The sequence below is a fragment of the Lagenorhynchus albirostris genome, chromosome 5 (genome assembly GCF_949774975.1).
Source record: "Lagenorhynchus albirostris chromosome 5, mLagAlb1.1, whole genome shotgun sequence".
Classification (NCBI taxonomy): domain Eukaryota; kingdom Metazoa; phylum Chordata; class Mammalia; order Artiodactyla; family Delphinidae; genus Lagenorhynchus; species Lagenorhynchus albirostris.
Window position 1 is genome coordinate 24,299,871 of NC_083099.1, and position 17,259 is coordinate 24,317,129.

The window sequence follows — 17,259 nt, forward strand, 5'->3', positions numbered from 1 at the left end:
TGCCAACAAAGTCATGAAAGGATGCTCAACATCACTAATCATTAGAGAAATGCAAATCAAAACTACAATGAGGTATCACCTCACACCAGTCAGAATGGCTATCATCAAAAAACCTACAAACAATAAATGCTGGAGACGGTGTGGAGAAAACAGAACCCTCTTGCACTGTTGGTGGGAATGTAAATCGATACAGCCACTATGGAGAACAGTATGAAGGTTCCTTAAAAAACTTAAAATAGAACTACCGTATGACCCAGCAATCCCACTACTGGGCGTATACCCTGAGAAAACGATAATTCAAAAAGAGTCATGTATCACAGTGTTCATTGCAGCTCTACTTACAATAGCCAGGACATGGAAGCCACCTAAGTGTCCATCGACAGATGAATGGATAAAGAAGATGTGGCACATATATACAATGGAATATTACTCAGCCATGAAAAGAAACAAATTGAGTTATTTGTAGTGGTGTGGATGGACCTAGAGTCTGTCATACAGAGTGAAGAAAGTCAAAAAGGGAAAAACAAACACCATATGCTACCGCATATATATGGAATCTAAAAAAATATATGTTCTGAAGAACCTAGGGGCAGGACAGGAATAAAGGTGCAGACATAGAGAATGGACATGGGGAGGGGGAAGGGTAAGCTGGGACCAAGTGGGGGAGTGGCATGGACTTATATACACTACCAAATGTAAAATAGATAACTAGTGGGAAGCAGCCCCATAGCACAGGGAGATCAGCTCAGTACTTTGTGACCACCCAGAACAGTGGGATAGGGAGGGTGGGAGGGAGATGCAAGAGGGAGGATATATGGGTATATATGTAGATGTATAGCTGATTCACTTCGTTATAAAGCAGAAACTAAGACACCATTGTAAAACAATCCCAATGAAGATGTTAAAAAAAAAAATGCTTGCTGCATGTCAGCTGGGCCTAACTTATATAAAGTAATAGTAATAAAAAGACTGTTGCTTTCATTAAAATTCAAATAAGCATGGATTGAAGATCTGAAAAATTAGTTTATACCTAAAGAGATTCAGGAGAACCTGAAAAATTTCTAAGACACAAGACTATATAATATGAGTTATATTTTCAGTCTACTCCAAATTTAATACTGAAGTACCTACAGCATATGAGGTATGTATGGATTAAACACAGTAATAACACCATAATGGCTACCATATAGTGATTACCTGTGATACTTCCTTCAGGTTCCAGTATCCTTACAACAAACCTGTTATTTAGTTGTTAAATGTATTTTTACAGAGAAAGAAACTGAGGATCATAGAAATAAGTAAGTTATTCAAGGTCACTCAGTTAATTAATCAAGCCAAGATTCCAAATTATCTTTTTGATCCCAAAGAATATGCTCTTTCCACTATCCCCATATCGTGTTCAACAGGTGTTTCTTGTCTTAAAAACAATAACAACAGAAATGCTGTAAAATGTTTCTCTGTTACAAAGCCCTAGATTCCAAAGGGCACCTTGAGCTTGGGGCAGTGGGGAAGAAAAGTGGTGGATGTGGAGGATAAGGGTGAATTCATGTGGACTTGGCCTTTAATTCAGTGTTAGGAAAGAGGAAGAAGTTTAAATTTTCCAGTATTTGACTGGATGGGATCAAGATGGTGGAGTAGGTAGACCCTGAGCTCACCTTCCCCCACAAACACATCAAGACTACGATGACATATAGAACAGCTCTCTCTGAGAACAGCCTGAAGACTAGCAGAATGGCTCTTCTACAACCAAGGTTATTAAGGAAAGTGGAGTCTGGTAGGAAGGAAGGAGAAATGATCTAATCGGGACCCACACCCCTAGTGCTAAGAAATAAGAAAATATTTATTTGAAGGAAAAATATCTCACTGATATATGTAAATATATTGTAAAGGCAGTTGACCAACCACTTAAGTAAGCTACTATGAAGGTTAAAAGACAAAATTGTAAAATCAACCATTAATCAACTATAACTACAATAAACAGTTAAGGGATATTCATAAAAATGTAAACTATGACACCAAAACATAAAATGTTGGTGGGGGGCTTATTAAAAAAAAAGTAGGGCTTTTAGAATGCGTTTGAACTTAAATGACTGTCATTCTAAAACAAGTAGATATATTTATAGATATGAACCTCATGGTAACTGCAAATCAAAAACCTACAGTAGATACACAAAAAAGCAAAGAGAAAGGAACCCAAACATAATACTTAAAAAGTTATCAAACCCAAAGAGAAGAGGTTAAAAGAAGAAAAGAACAAAGAAATACAAAAACAACCAGAAAACACGTAACAAAATGGCAATAGATACATACCTATTGATCATCACTTCTAATGTAAAATAGACTAAATGCTCCAATCAAAAGACATAGGGTAGCTGATTAGATTAAAAAACCAAGATCCATGTATATGCTGCCTACAAGACACTCACTTCAGAGCTAAAGACACACCCATTGATAGTGAAGGGATTAAAAAAGATATTTCATGCAAATGGAAATGAAAAGCTGGGGTAGCGGTACTCATATCAGATAAAATAGACTTTAAAACAAAATCTATAACAGAAGACAATTTAGGACATTAAATAATGATAAAGGGGTCAATCCAAGAAGAGGATGTTAGACTTGTTAACATATATGCACCCAATACATTTATGCACCCAATATATAAAGCAAATATTAACAGACATAAAGGAAAAAATTGATAGTAATACAATAATAGTAGGGGATTTTAATTACCCCAATCACATTAATGAATAGATCATCCAGACAGAAAATCAATAAGGAAACATTGGCTTTAAATGACATTTTAGACCAGATGGACTTAATAGATACCTGTAGAATATTACATTCTAAACCAGCAGAATACACATTCTTCTCAAGTGCACATGGAACATTCTCCAGGATAGATTACATGCTAGGCCACAAAAGAAGTCTCAGTAAATTTACAAAGATTGAAATTAAATCCAGCATCTTTTCTGACCACAGCAGTGTGAAACTAGAAATCAATAGCAAGAAGAAAACTGGTAAAAACACAAACAAGCGGAGACTGAAAACATACTATAAAAAAGCCATTGGGTCAACAAAGAAATTAAAGAAGAAGTCAAAAAATACCTTGGGATGAATGAAAATAGAAACACAATGTCCAAAATCTATGGGACACAACAAAAACATTTCTAAGAGGGCAGTTTATAGTAATAGAAGCCTACCTCAAGAAAAAAGAAAAATCTCAAATAAACAACCTAACTTTCCCTCTAAAGGAATTAGAAAAGAGGAACAAACAAAGTCCAAAGTCAGTAGAAGGAAAAAAACAATAAAGATCAGAGTGGAAATAAATAAAATAGAGACCAAAAAACATAGAAAGGATAAATGAAACTAAGAGCTGTTTTTTTTGAAAAGATAAACAAAACTGATAAACTTTAGCCAGACTCATTAAGAAAAAGAGAGAGTGCTCAAATTTAAAACATAAGTAATGAAAGAGAAGTTACAACTGATAGAAGTTACAACTGATATCACAGAAATACAATCATAAGAGAGTAATGCAAACAGTGATATGCTAACAAATTGGACAACCTAGAATAAATGGATAAATTCCGAGAAACATACAGTTTTCCAAGACTGAATCAGGAAGAAACAGAAAATCTGAATAGATTGATTATTAGTATTGAAATTGAATCAGTAATCAAAAGACTCCCAACACACAAAAGTCTGGGACTAAATGACTTCACAGGGGAATTCTACCAAATATTTAAAGAAGAGTTAATATGTATGCTTCTCAAAATGTTTCAAAAAATTAAAGAGGTGGACTTCCCTGGTGGCACAGTGGTTAAGAATCTGCCTGCCAATGCAGGGGACATGGTTTTAGCCCTGGTCCAGGAAGATCCCACATGCCACAGAGCAACTAAGCCTGTGCACCACAACTACTGAGCCTGCGTCTAGAGCCTGCGAGCCACAACTACTGAGCCTGTGTGCCACAACTACTGAAGCCCACGTGCCTAGAGCCTGTGCTCTGCAACAGGAGAAGCCACCGCAATGAAAAGCCCATGCACCGCGATGAAGAGTAGCCCCTGCTCACTGCAACTAGAGAAAGCCTATGTGCAGCAATGAAGACCAATGCAGCCATAAATAAATGAATAAACAAACAAACAAATAAATAAATAAAAGAGGAGAGAACACTTCCCACCTCATTCTATGAGGCCAGCACTACCGTGTTACCAAAATCAGATAAAGATACTACAAAAAAATGTACAGGCCCATATAGCTGATGAAATAGATGCAAGAATCCTCAACAAAATATTAGCAAACCAAATTCAACAATATGTAAAAAGGATCATACATCATGATCAAGTGGGATTTATTCCCGGGACGTGAGGATGGTTCAATATCTGCAAGTCAATTAACATGATACACTACAGATACACCACATTAACATAACCAAGGATAAAAATCACATGATCATCTCAATAGATGCAGAAAAAACATTTGGCAAAATTCAATATCCATTCATGATAAAAACTGTCAACAAAGTTGGCATAGAAGGAACAAACCTCAACATAATAAAGGCCATCTGACAAACCCACACCTGGCATCATACTCAGTGGTGAAAAGCTGGAAGTATTTCCTTTAAGATCAGGAACAAGATGAGATGCCCACTCTTCCCACTTCTACTTAATATAGTATTGGAAGTCCTAGCCACGGCAATCAGACAAGAAAAAGAAATAAAAGACATTCAAATTGAAAGGGAAGAAGTAAAACTACCACTGTTTGCAGATGACATGATACTATATAAGGAAAACCTTTGACTCCACCAAAAAAAACTACTAGAATAAATGAATTCAGTAAAGTTGCAGGATACAAGATTAATATAAAGAAATTTGTTGCATTTCTGTACACTAATAACAAAAGAAATGAATCCCATTTATAAATCAAAAAGAATAAAATATCTAGGAATAAATTTAATGAAGGAGGTGAAAGACATGTACTCTGAAACCTATAAGACATAGATGAAGGAAATTGAAGAGGATGGAAATAAATGGAAATATATCCCATGTTCATGGGTTAGGAGAATTAGCATTATTAAAATATCCATACTACCCAAAGCAATCTACAGATCTAATGCAATACCTATCAAAATACCCATGACATTTTCACAGAACTAGAACAAATAATCCTAAAATTTGTATGGAACCACAAAAGACCCTGAATAGTAAAGCAGTCTTGAGAAAAAAGCACACGGTTGGAGGTATCTCTGCTCTCTGACTTCAGACTATACTACAGAGCTAAAGTAATCAAAACTGTGGTATCAGTACAAAAACAGATACATAGGTCAGTGGAACAGAATAGAGAGCCCAGAAATAAACCCACGCACACATGGTCAATTGATCTATGGCAAAGGAGGCAAGAATATATAATTTTTAAAAAAGACTGTTCAACAAGTGGTATTGGGAAAACTGGACCAGCTACACATAAAAGAATGAAATTAGAACATTTTCTCACACTATTTACAAAAATAAACTCAAGATGAATTAAAGACCTAAATGTAAGACCTGAAATCATAAAACTAGAAGAAAACATAGGTACTACACTTTTTGACATTGGTCATAGCTATATTTCTTTGGCTTTATCTCCTTAGGCAAGGGGAATAAAAGCAAAAATAAACAAATGGGACATAATCAAACTCAAAAGCTCTTGTACAAAGGAAACCATCAACAAAACAAAAAGGGAACCTACCAAATGAGAGAAGATATTTGCAAATGATACATCTGGTAATGGTTTACTATGCGAAACATATAAAGAACACATACAACCCAATATGAAAAAAAAATAGCCAACCCAATTTAAAAAGGGCAGAGAATCTGAACAGACATTTTTCCAAAGAAGACATACAGATAGCCAAAAGGCACATGAAAAGATGCTCAACATCACTTATCATCAGGGAAATACATTTCAGAACCACAATGAGATATCACCTCATACCTATTAGAATGGCTATTATCAAAAAGAAAAAAAATAGCAAATGTTGGCAAGGATGTGGAGAAAAGGGAACCCTTGTGCTCTGTTGGTGGGAATGTAAATTGGTGCAGCCACTATGGAAATCAGTATGGAAGTTCTTCAAGAAATTAAAAATAGAACTACCATATGATTTAGCCATTCTACTCCTGGGTATTTATCTGATGAAAACACTAATTTGAAAAGATATATTTACCTCAGTGTTTATAGCAGCATTATCTACAATGGCCATGACATGGAAGCAACCTAAGTGTCCATCAATAGATAGAAGGATAAAGAAGATGTGTTATATATATAGAAACATAGGACTATATATATATGTGTGTGTGTATATATATATATATATTTATATTTATATATAAGATTATTACTCAGCCATAAAAAAGGATGAAATTTTGCCATTGGAAACAACATGGATGGACTTGGAGGGTATTATGCTTGGTGAAATAAGTCAGACAGAGAAAGACAAATACTGCATTTCACTTAATATGCAGAACAAATGAAACATATACAAACAAATGAACAAATAGAACAGATACTGAGAACAAACTAGTGGTTACCAGAGGGGAGAGGTGTCAGGGTTGGGCCACGATAGGTGAAGGAGATGAAGAGCTACAAAATACCAGGTGTAAAATAAATAGGTTACAAGGATGTTATGTACAGCACAGGGGATATAGACAATATTTTATATCTTTCTATGGCATATATTTTATAAAAATATTGAATTACTATGTTGTACACCCAAAACTAATATAATATTGTAAGTCAACTATACTTCAGTTAAAAAAAATTAGTTCAATTTAAAAAATTAACTTACCACTATTTCTGGTCTTGATGTTTGGGAGGACGTGAAAGAAATTATAGAGAACATAAGAGGAGGAATGAGTTAGGTGGTGATGAAGGTGGGTAGAAGGAAACATGATGAAGTGTTTGGTTTGGGACATGTGAATATGGAGATATCCCACAGGTTTAGGCAGGCATGGCTCATTTCCTCCAGAGAGGTACTCTTCCTTTTTCTTGTTTTGTTTTGTTGTTGTGTTGTTTTTATTTTTTGGCTGCACCGTGGGACATATGGGATCTTAGTGCCCCAACCAGGAATGGAACCCACACCCCGTGCATTGGAAGCACAGAGTCTTAACAACTGGACCACCAGGGAATTCCCTAGGTACTCTTTTTTTTTTTTTTTCAGCTGCATTGGGCCTTTGTTGCTGTGCACAGGCTTTCTCTAGTTGTGGCGAGTGGGGGCTGCTCTTTGTTGCGGTGCGCGAGCTTCTCATTGCAGTGGCTTTTCTTGTTGTGGAGCTCAGGCTCTGGGCATGTGGGCTTCAGTAGTTGTAGCATGCAGGCTCAGTAGTTGTGGCACTTGGGCTCAGTAGTTGCGGTGCATGGGCTCAGTTGGTGTGGGATCTTCCCGGACCAGGGATCTAACCCGTGTCCCCTGCATAGGCAGGTGGATTCTTAACCACTGCACCACCAGGGAAGTCCTCTTGCTCATTGTTGAGAGAAAAAGAGAGACAGATTTGACCCTGTGGAACAACCTATTGTTCATCCAGCCCCAGCCAGCGCCTGCTCTTCCCAGATCATTGTTTTTTCCTCCAGCGTCCATGGTGCATTCTGTCATCATGGCCATAGAAACTTTGTTTTCCTTAGAATTGCTGTTAGGATGTCCAAAACTTTGAACTTTCTTTTTTTTTTTTTTTTGCGGTACACGAGCCTCTCACTGTTGTGGCCTCTCCCATTGCGGAGTACAGGCTCCGGACGCGCAGGCTCAGCGGCCATGGCTCACGGGCCCAGCCACTCCGTGGCACGTGGAATCCTCCCGGACCGGGGCACGAACCCGTGTCCCCTGCATCAGCAGGCGGACTCTCAACCACTGCGCCACCAGGGAAGCCCTGAACTTTCTTTTTATTTTTCTCCTCGTTCCCCCCCACCCCTCAGATGCCAGAAAACTCTTTTTGTTTGTTTGTTTTTATTTCTATTACTCTAGGAGGTGGGTCAAAAAGATCTTGCTGTGATTTATGTCAAAGAGTGTTCTTCCTATGTTTTCCTCTAAGAGTTTTATAGTGTCCGGTCTTACATTTAGGTCTTTAATCCATTTTCAGTTTACTTTTGTGTATGGTGTTAGGGAGTGTTCTAATTTCATTCTTTTACATGTACCTGTCCAGTTTTCCCAGCACCACTTATTGAAGAGACTCTTTTCTCCATTGTATATCCCTGCCTCCTTTGTCATAGATTAGTTGATCATAGATGCATGGGTTTATCTCTGGGCTTTCTATCCTGTTCCTTTGATCTATATTTCTGGTTTTGTGCCAGTACCATATTGTCTTGATTACTGTAACTTTGTAGTATGGTCTGAAGTCAGCGAGTCTGACTCCTCCAAGTCCGTTTTTTTTCCCTCAAGATTGCTTAGGCTATTCAGGGTCTTTTGTGTCTTCATACAAATTTTAAGATTTTTTTGTTCTAGTTCTGTAAAAAATGCCATTGGTGATTTGATAGGGATTGCATTGATTCTGTAGATTGCTTTGGGTAGTATAGTCATTTTCACAATACTGATTCTTCCAATCCAAGAACATGGTATATCTCTCCATCTGTTTGTGTCATCTTTGATTTCTTTCATCAGTGTCTTATGATTTTCTGAGTACAGATCTTTTACCTCCTTAGGTAGGTTTATTCGTACGTATTTTATTCTTTTTGTTGCAATGGTGAATGGGATTGTTTCCTTAATTTCTCTTTCTGATCTTACATTCTTGGTGTATAGGAATGCAAGAGATTTGTGTGCCTTAATTTTGTATCCTGCAACTTTACCAAATTCATTGATTAGCGCTAATAGTTTTCTGGTGGCATCTTTAGGATTTTCTATATATAGTATCATGTCATCTGCAAACAGTGGCAGTTTTACTTCTCTTTCAATTTGTGTTCCTTTTATTTCTTTTTCTTCTCTGATTGCCATGGCTAGGACTTCCAAAACTATGTTGAATAATAGTGGCAAGAGTGGACATCCTTGTCTTCTTCCTGATCTTAGAGGAAATGCTTTCAGTTTTTCACCATTGAGAATGATGTTTGCTGTGGGTTTGTCATATATGGCCTTTATTATGCTCAGGTAGGTTCCCTCTATGCCCACTTTCTGGAGAGTTTTTATCATAAATGGGTGTTGAATTTTGTCAAAAGCTTGTCTGCATGTATTGAGATGATCATATGCTTTTTATTCTTCAATTTGTTAATGTGGTGTATCACATTGATTGATTTGCATATATTGAAGAATCCTTGCATCCCTGGGGTAAATCCCAGTTGATTATGGTGTATGATCCTTTTAATGTATTGTTGGATTCTGTTTGCTAGTATTTTGTTGAGGATTTTTGCATCTATATTCATCAGTGATATTGGTCTGCAATTTTCTTTTTTTGTAGTATCTTTGTCTGGTTTTGGTATCAGGGTGATGGTGACCTCATAGAATGAGTTTGGGAGTGTTCCTTTCTCTGCAATTTTTTGGAAGAGTTTGAGAAGGATATGTGTTAGCTCTTTCCTAAATGTTTGATAGAATTCACCTGTGAAGCCATCTGGTCCTGGACTTTTGTTTGTTGGAAGATTTTTAATCACAGTTTCAATTTCATTACTTGTGATTGGTCTGTTCATATTTTCTATTTCTTCCTGGTTCAGTCTTGGAAGGTTATACCTTTCTAAGAATTTATCTGTTTCTTCCAGGTCGTCCATTTTATTGGCACAGAGTTGCTTTCAGTAGTCTCTTAGGATGCTTTGTATTTCTGTGGTGTCTGTTGTAACTTCTCCTTTTTCATTTCTAATTTTATTGATTTTAGTCCTCTCCCTCTTTTTCTTGATGAGTCTGGCTAAAGGTTTACCAATTTTATCTTCTCAAAGAATCAGCTTTTAGTTCTATTGATCTTTGCTATCATTTTCTTTGTTTCTATTTCATTTATTTCTGCTCTGATCTTTATGATTTCTTTCCTTCTGCTAACTTTGGGTTTTGTTTGTTCTTCTTTCTCTAATTGCTTTAGGTGTAAGGTTAGATTCTTTATTTGAGATTTTTCTTGTTTCTTGAGGTAGGATTGTATTGCTATAAACTTCCCTCTTAGAACTGCTTTTGCTGCACCCCATAGGTTTTGGATCATTGTGTTTTTGTTGTCATTTGTCTCTGGGTATTTTTTAATATCCTCCTTGATTTCTTCAGTGATTTCTTGGTTATTTAGTAATGTATTGTTTAACCTCCATGTGTTTGTGTTTTTTACGTTTTTTCCACCTGTAATTGATTTCCAATCTTATAGTGTTGTGCTCGGAAAAGATGCTTGATATGATTTCAGTTTTCTTAAATTTACCAAGGCTTGATTTGTGATCCAAGATGTGATCTATCCTGGAGAATGTTCCGTGTGCACTTGAGAAGAAAATGTAATCTGCTGTTTTCGGCTGGAATGTTCTAGAAATATCGATTAAATCTATCTGGTCTATTGTGTCATTTAAAGCTTATGGTTCCTTTTAAATTTTCTATCTGGGTGATCTGTCCATTGGTGTAAGTGAGGTGGTAAAATCCCCCACTATTATTGTGTTGCTGTCGATTTCCTCTTTTATAGTTGTTAGCATTTGCCTTATGTATTAGGGTGCTCCTATGTTGGGTCCATATATATTTATAATTGTTATATCTTCTTCTTGGATTAATCCCTTGATCATTATGTAGTGTCCTTCCTTCTATCCCATAATATTCTTTATTTTAAAGTCTATTTTATCTGATATGAGTATTGCTGCTCCAGCTTTCTTTTGATTTCCATTTACATGGAATATCTTTTTCCATCCCCTCACTCTCAGTCTGTATGTGTCCCTAGGTCTGAAGTGGTCTCTTGTAGACAGCATATATATGGGTCTTGTTTTTTTTTTTGTTTTTTTTTTAACATCTTTATTGGGGTATAATTGCTTTACAATGGTGTGTTAGTTTCTGCTTTATAACAAAGTGAATCAGTCATACATAAACATATGTTCCCATATGTCTTCCCTCTTGCGTCTCCCTCCCTCCCACCCTCCCTATCCCACCCCTCCAGGCTGTCACAAAGCACCGAGCCAATATCCCTGTGCCATGCGGCTGCTTCCCACTAGCTATCTACCTTACTACGTTTGTTAGTGTGTATACGTCCATGACTCTCTCTCACCCTGTCACAGCTCACCCTTCCCCCTCCCCATAACCTCAAGTCCATTCTCTAGGAGGTCTGCGTCTTTATTCCTGCCTTACCCCTAGGTTCTTCATGACATTTTTTTTTCTTAAATTCCATATATATGTGTTAGCATACGGTATTTGTCTTTTTCTTTCTGACTTACTTCACTCTGTATGACAGATTCTAGGTCTATCCACCTCATTACAAATAGCTCAATTTCGTTTCTTTTTATGGCTGAGTAATATTCCATTGTATATATGTGCCACATCTTCTTTATCCATTCATCCAATGATGGGCACTTAGGTTGTTTCCATCTCTGGGTCTTGTTTTTGTATCCACTCAGCCTGTGTCTTTTGGTTGGAGCATTTAATCCATTCACATTTAAGGTGATTATTGATATGTATGTTCCTAGGACCATTTTCTTAATTGTTTTGGGTTTTTTTGGTTTTTTTTTTTTTTTTTTTTGCGGTACACGGGCCTCTCACTGTTGTGGCCTCTCCCATTGCGGAGCACAGGCTCCAGACGTGCAGGCTTAGCGGCCATGGCTCACGGGCCTAACCGCTCCACGGCATGTGGGATCTTCCCAGATGGGGGCACAAACCCGTGTCCCCTGCAACAGCAGGCGGACTCTCAACCACTGCACCACCAGGGAAGCCCTGGGTTTGTTTTTGTAGGTCCTTTTCTTCTCTTGTGTTTCCCACTTAGAGAAGTTCCTTTAGCATTTGTTGTAGGGTTGGTTTCATGGTGCTGAATTCTGTTAGCTTTTGCTTGTCTCTAAAAATTTTGACTTCTCCGTCAAATCTGAATGAGATCTTTGCTGGGTAGAGTAATCTTGGTTGTAGGTTCTTCCCTTTCATCACTTTAAATATATTGTGCCACTACCTTATGGCTTGTAGAGTTTCTGCTGAGAAATCAGCTGTTATGGGAGTTCCCTTGTATATTGTCATTTTTCCCTTGTTGCTTTTAATAATTTTCTTTGTCTTTAATTTCTGTCAATTTGATTACTCTGTGTCTTGGTTTGTTTCTCCTTGGGTTTATCCTGCCTGGGACTCTCTGCGCTTTCTGGACTTGGGTGGCTGTTTCCTTTCCCATGTTAGGAAAGTTTTTGACTATAATCTCTTCATATATTTTCTTGGGTCCTTTCTCTCTCTCTTCTCCTTCTGTGACCCCTATAATGGGAACGTTGGTGCATTTAATATTGTCCCAGAGGTCTCTTAGGCTGTCTTCATTTCTCTTCATTCTTTTTTCTTTATTCTGTTCCATGGCAGTGAATTCCACCATTCTGTCTTCCAGGTCACTTATCTGTTCTTCTACCCCAGTTATTCTGCTATTGGTTCCTTCTAGTGTATTTTTCATTTGAGTTATTGTATTGTTCATCTCTGTTTGTTTGTTCTTTAATTCTTCTAGGTCTTTGTTAAACATTTTTTGCATCTTCTCGACCTTTACCTCCATTCTTTTTCCAAGGTCCTGGATCATCTTCACTGTCATTATTCTGAATTCTTTTTCTGGAATGTTGCCTATCTCCACTTCATTTAGTTGTTTTTCTGGGGTTTTATCTAGTTCTGGTACATAGTCCTCTGCCTTTTCATTTGTCTGCCTTTCTGTGAATGTCGTTTTCGTTCCACAGGCTGCAGGATTGTAGTCTGGTGAAAAAGGCTATCTAAGAGCCTTGTGCAAGCTTCCTGATGGGAGGGACTGTTGGTGGGTAGAGCTGGGTGTTGCTCTGGTGGGCAGAGCTCAGTAAAACTTTAATCTTCTGTCTGATGATGGATGTGGCTGAGTTCCCTCGCTGTTGGTTGTTTGGCCTGAGGTGACCCAGCACTGGAGCCTACAGGCTCTTTGGAGGGGCTAATGGCGGACTCCAGGAGGGCTCACGCCAAGGAGTACTTCCCAGAACTTCTGCTGCCAGTGTCCTTGTCCCCGTGGTGAGCCACAGCCACACCCCGCCTCTGCAGGAGACCCTCCACCACCAGCAGGTAGGTCTGGTTCAGTCTCCCTTGGGGACACTGCTCCTTCCCCTGGGTCCCGCTGGGCACACTACTTTGTGCGTGCCCTCCAAGAGTGGAGTCTCTGTTTCCCCCAGTCCTGTCAAAGTCCTGCAATCAAATCCCGCTAGCCTTCAAAGTCTGATTCTCTGGGAATTCCTCCTCCCATTGCTGGACCACCAGGTTGGGAAGCCTGACGTGGGACTCAGAACCTTTACTCTAGTGGGTGAACTTCTGTGGTATAATTGTTCTCCAGTTTGTGAGTCACCCACCCAGCGGTTATGGGATTTGATTTTATGGGGATTGCGCCCCTTGTACCATTTCATTGTGGTTTCTCCTTTTTCTTTGGATGTGGGGTATGTTTTTTAGTGAGTTCCAGTGTCTTCCTGTCGATGATTGTTCAGCAATTAGTTGTGATTCTGGTGCTCTCACAAGAGGGAGTGAGAACATGTCCTTCTACTCTGCCATCTTCTGCCTATTCACCGAAACTCATTTTTTTTTTTTAACTCTTTTCAGTCCTTGAGTTTTCTTCATATGCTTCAGGTTAAAATTTTTTTCAACATATTTGATCAGTGGTTGTGTTTAGCCTGTTTTCTAAAACAACTGTAAATGATAACTCCTCCATTTTGGTTGTTTTAAATTCACTTTGTTCTAAAAAAAAAATCTTGAGTTGTTTTCTTTCTTCTGACACTGTGTCTCTCAGGGAGGCTTCTGCCAACTAACCTCAGATCAGGGTGTGTGCCAATTAGTAGTATAAGCCATGAGTCCCTGCACCGGGATACACTTGGTAACTGTTTGAGGGCTCATCGCAAGTAAGGCATTGTGCTAGTTGCTGATTTGAATATAAAGATGCATCAGAACAGCAGCCCTCCAGGAATTTACAGTCTCATAATGCAAGTATCTAAATTAGTCTGCATTCACTCAGCACCAAATCTATCTTTTATTGTGGCACCTGCTACTTGTGTTAATGGTTCTTAGCAATTTTTTATGGCACAAAATAGACTCAGAGCCAAGAATGGTACACTGTGTTAGAGAGGTTTAAGACAGTTCATTTACAATACTGCATTCTTGTTTTCCCTCTTTTTCCTTTTACTGTTGATAGAGCTAAAACAAACGTAAGTCACCACAAGTGAATGTTAAAACATGGGCTATTGCTTGAGATCAGCATTATATATCATCTTCTATCCTGTTATGAGTTAATGATGCCACATTCACTTTGTGATCTTCTCCCCTCTTTGTTCTTCAGCTACTCCAGCCTTTAACACATCATGCCCCATCCTGCCTTAGCACCTTTGGACATATAATGCATTTTGTTGGGAATGTTCACCCTCCTTGTTTGTTCCTACTTATCCTTTGGAGCTCAGTTCTGTTGTCACTTTTGAAAGAAGGCTCTCCTGACCTCCCAGACTAGGTAGAGTCTCCCCGTTAAGACACTCATGGTACCCTTCATGGACTTGTTCCTTTTGTAAGTAAGCAACTGAGTAATTGATTATTTGTTTGACTTCCCTGGTAGAAAATATATTCATAAGGGCAACGATGCCATGTCTCTGTTCACAGCTGTATCCCCAGCTTCTGGCAGAAATTGCTGTATAAATATTTGATGAACCAGTGAAAACATCAGATTTAAGTGTGTAAGTAGATGCTGTTGTAGAATGGCTCCAAAGAATCATATATCAATAGATTTCATTTCTGACAAACCCAGTCTGATAGTTCTCATTAGCAGAGCAGCGTTTATTCATTTATCAGTCAAATACCTCTTTCGTATCTGGGCTAGGTGGTGAGAATCTGAAAGTGAATTCACTGTTCCCTCAGGAGGCTCACAGTCTAGTGTTAGATACAGACGTGTACATAGTGAGGGTGCAGCTGACAGACGTCTGCTCTGCAGGACTGCTTTATACCTTAATGAGGGAGCCGGAGGGGGTGACTGAATAGCCTAGAAGTGGGAGTTAGGGAACGTTTCACAGAGCCAAGTCTCGAAGGATGAGTAGGAGTTCCCTTAGTGGAGAGAGCAAACCACTGGCAGAGGCAGGAGATGCAAGAGCATGGTGCGTCTGAAGCACCTAAAGGACTCTGGAAGGAGTTCCCTGGCGGCCCAGTGGTGAGGACTCCGTGCTTTCACTGCTGAGGACGCGGTCCAGCCTCTTGTTGGGAAACTAAGATCCTGCAAGCCGTGCAGTGCAGCCAAAAAAACTAAAAATAAACAAGATAAAGGGCTCTGGAATTCAAGCAGTGACATCGGGAAGGCACCACACCCGAGTGTTCTCACTCCTTCCTGACTCTAACCTCATCTCTGACCAACCCTCCTGCTATGCTCTGTGCTGCAACCGCCCCGCGGCCTGCTTCTGGAACGCTCTCCACCGATTCCTGCCTTCGAGCTTTGTGCCTGCTGCTCCCCCTGCCTGGAGCTCTGTTACCCAAGATCTTCCCTTCCTCATCATTTGGAGCTCACCTCAAAGATCACTTCTTCTAAGGGACCTTCCCTGACCATTTTATTTACCTGTGACTTTACCATTTTATTTTCCTCCTATCACTCATCACTAAAATTTTTCATATCTAAAATCACTTCATGTCTAAAATTTTTATTTACTTGTTTACACATTTTAAAAATTACATCTCTCCCATAGAAGTAAGAAGTTCTATGAGTGTTGGGACTTTCATCTGCCCTGTCCTCACAGGGTCCTTCACACCGAGTACAGTACCTGGCACATAGTAGGCACTCAAGGCTTTGATGGCGATGAACCTGGAGAGGAACGCAGGGACCCAGACCAGAGAAGGCCATTGGTTGTGGTAAAGAGTTTACCCCTTATAAGCAGTGGGAAACTCAAAAGCTGTTAAGCAGGAGAGCAGTGTGACCAAATTTATATTTTAGAAAGAGTATTCTTAAAGCAGCATGGACAGTGGGTTTGAGGGGAATGAGGCTGAAACTGGAAGTCTCTTTGAAAGCTGTTGCTTATTCAGGTCTCTGATCTCATATCAAAAAGACACCTCAGGACTTCCCTGGTGGCACAGTGGTTAAGAATCCACCTGACAATGCAGGGGACACGGGTTCGAGACCCTGGTCCAGGAAGATCCCACATGCCGCGGAGCAACTAAGCCCATGCACCACAGCTACTGAGCCTGCGCTCTAGAGCTTGCAAGCCACAACTGCCGAGTCTGCGTGCTGCAACTACTGAAGCCCGCGCGCCTAGAGCCCATGCTCCGCAACAAGAGAAGCCACCACAACGAGGACCCCGCGCACCACAACGAAGAAAGTCCTCGGAGATCCAGTGGACTTGGCGCTTTCACTGCTGAGGGTGAGGGTTCAATCCCTGGTTGGGGAACTAAGATCCTGCAAGCCACTCGGCCAAAAAAAAAAAAAAAAAAGAAAGCAATAGTAAATAAATAAATAACTACATTGATGAAAGTAGTGAATGTAATTTTCATGAATGATTGGCAATCTAAATTGCATTTGAATTGTATGTAGTTGAGGTAGTAGGAAGTGATATGGAAACTGAGAGGGCTTAGTTGGGTGGGGAGGTATCGTGGGTCAAAGATGGAGAGATTTAAGCAAGTTTAGAGAAGACAGTTGCAGGAATGTTTGCGAAATGAAGTGATAGAAGAGACAGGAAGGCATGGATAAAGAGAGTACAGGTGGAGATGCCAGCCTTAGACTTGGAGAGGGAAAGCTTCTCCTCTGACCCAAGAGTGAGATGCACCATCGCTGTAGGTGTAGCTGGAGGAGTAGAGAGTTGAGGAAAGTCATTTCCTGTGTCCTTACTTCCCTTGAGAAACAGGAGGCAAGTGGTGGCCTAGGGCTTGAGAAATCTAGTGAAAAGTTAGATGTGCCATTGGTGGGGAATGGAGAGGAAACTAATTAGGGACAAGAGAGAGACTTTCATCATTTTAAGTGACTTTGAGAGAGCAGACGAGCTTGTATCTCATAGGTATGGTACCAATTCACAAGGCTATGGGACTTTCCTCCAACTCCTCTCAATGGTTCTGACATTGAAAGTGAACCCAGAAGAAAGTTAGATTAATCCCAGATTAGGTATTGAAAAGGTACATAGTTAACTTGTAAGTCAAGGGATAGAGAGTGACATCACCAAAATAGTGGAGTGGGAAGCTATAGGGGTTGGTCC

General features: G+C 39.4%; 1 protein-coding gene across 2 annotated transcripts in view; it reads left to right on the forward strand.

Moving 5' to 3' along the window:
- GK5 (glycerol kinase 5) overlaps positions 1-17,259 on the forward strand; it is a 73,873-nt gene that overhangs the window by 10,134 nt on the left and 46,480 nt on the right. The window lies entirely within an intron of this gene.